Source organism: Coenobita brevimanus, chromosome 60 (assembly GCF_032717465.1).
Source record: "Coenobita brevimanus isolate Jiangsu-jjx chromosome 60, ASM3271746v2, whole genome shotgun sequence".
Classification (NCBI taxonomy): Eukaryota; Metazoa; Arthropoda; class Malacostraca; order Decapoda; family Coenobitidae; genus Coenobita; species Coenobita brevimanus.
Genome location: NC_137013.1, coordinates 24,244,190 through 24,245,053, shown reverse-complemented (window position 1 = coordinate 24,245,053; position 864 = coordinate 24,244,190). Strand labels below are relative to the sequence as shown.

General features: G+C 48.5%; 1 pseudogene; it reads right to left on the bottom strand.

The window, feature by feature from the left end:
- Positions 1-371: 371 nt before the first annotated feature.
- Positions 372-490, bottom strand: LOC145403458 (5S ribosomal RNA; annotated as a pseudogene).
- Positions 491-864: the final 374 nt, after the last annotated feature.

Below are 864 nucleotides of genomic sequence, written 5' to 3'. Positions count from 1 at the left end.
GGTAATTTCCACAACCCTTGTCTATCCACCCTGTCAAATGCTTTCTCCAGATCCATGAAGGCCGCATACAATTTCATTCCCTTCTCTAGAAACTATTCCACTAAAGATCTAAAAATGAATATCTGATCTACACAACCTCTTCCCTTCTTGAAGCCTTCTTGTTCTTCTCCAACTAATTCCTCTGTTATTTCCCTAACTCTGTCAATAAGTATCCTACCATACACTTTTCCTATTACACCAAGAAGATAAATCCATCCATCCATCCATTGCCAGACGCCATGTATCCCAAACGGGGTGGTCAAGGGCTTAGAGTTAATTGTTTTACAGGGAGGGGCACTAATCCTCCACCAACCCCACTTGACACGTAGGGATGCCAACAGCATCTGGTGTTCCCAGGCGGTCACCCATCCAAGTACTAACCAGACCCAACGTTGCTTAACTTCGCTGATCAGACTGGAAGCGGTGTACTCAACGATAAATGCCCCTGTGATTACCATACACTTCCTTTTCCCCTTTCCCTTTCTACAAGGGAATAATTATACCTGACTTCCAATCTTCCAGGACTCTACCTTCAGTGCTGAGCAGGTGCACAAACACTTGCGCAAAGCGCAGTTGCGCACCCTTGCGCTCCGGTGATATCGTTTGCGCATTGCGCACCGCACGAGACCATGCGCAATTTTGCGCTTGCGCACATGAAAAGGCAGGTGCGCAAGCGCAAACTTAGTTGCGCTTGCAAAACTAAATTTGCGCTTGCGCACCTGCCTTGCGCACCTGCCTTGTGGATTACGCACTGCGCAATCCAAGGGACACGTGGTCTTCCATGGGACACATGGTGGGAGCTTCCCGCATGGCTGGACAAGGGAT